Consider the following 1,079-nt stretch of genomic DNA (forward strand, 5'->3'; position numbering starts at 1 on the left):
ATCCCTCCAAGTCGTCCTTTCTCCTGGTTAATTTTCACATATGATATATTCCCTATGCCCCACACCTCTGGTTAATGCGGGCATGGATTGACTAGTTTAGAGTAGAATAGGACCAGCACCTCTTTTGTTCTGAATATCACACTAGGATTCAGGTAGCCTAAGGTTGCATTTGCTATTTTTTGGTAGCCACATCCTTCCAATGAAGGAGACTGGACTAACCCTGAGGTGATATAGGTCAGTAAACCAACAAATCAGAAATGGTGGGTTACTTCGGTGTCCATGAAGATTGTCTATCAGGAATCTTAGTCTTTCTTTCTGAAGCTTGGCTGATTTCACAAATTCCATTGTGGAGAAGGGGAACAAATCTGTTCAAGATGACCTTAAGAAATCCAAAGAAAATAGGGATCAAAACTAATATGGGACCAGACTAGACATCTCTAGTCTAGTTTAATGGCTTAATACCTCAGATTGGACAGGAATCTCCTAAAGCCTAGGCTAGGAAACTGTCAAGGTATCTTAGAAGCTCTGTTACTTTTTAGCCCAGATTTTTACAACAGTGTTTAATGACTTCCTGGACCAGAATGAGGCATGCAATATTTATGTTTTATATGCATGAACATTATCTCTTTTTAAAGATCTAATCACATAAGGATATTTCTGTTGAATTTCATGTGAGTTAACTAATGAATAAGGATGCTCTTATCTACATGTTAAATTAATGTTTCATTTGAAAAGCAAGGCAGTCAAGCAATAGGAATGATAGACCCAGGAACAACTTGTTCTAGGATCTGTTTTGTCTTGTCATAAAGTTATGACAATATTAAAAAGATTGTCCTTGCCCTTTAGATTCATAATCCAGGGGGAAGTTATCTATTACCTTCTTAAAAGTAGTAAGCATGTATGCTGTTGGCTCACATGACAGGAAGTCTATGTCACCTTTTGCAAAAGACATTTTTGAAAAGTTGCATATAAATTTTATTTTGTAAATTATTTTTTATTTTGCTTATGCTAAATTCTTTTGAAATGCTTGACAACATTCATGCTTCTTTGAATTATTAATGTCTGTACCATAAGCTTTT

This window comes from Propithecus coquereli, unplaced genomic scaffold (genome assembly GCF_000956105.1).
Source record: "Propithecus coquereli isolate 6110/MARCELLA unplaced genomic scaffold, Pcoq_1.0 Scaffold11, whole genome shotgun sequence".
Taxonomy (NCBI): Eukaryota; Metazoa; Chordata; class Mammalia; order Primates; family Indriidae; genus Propithecus; species Propithecus coquereli.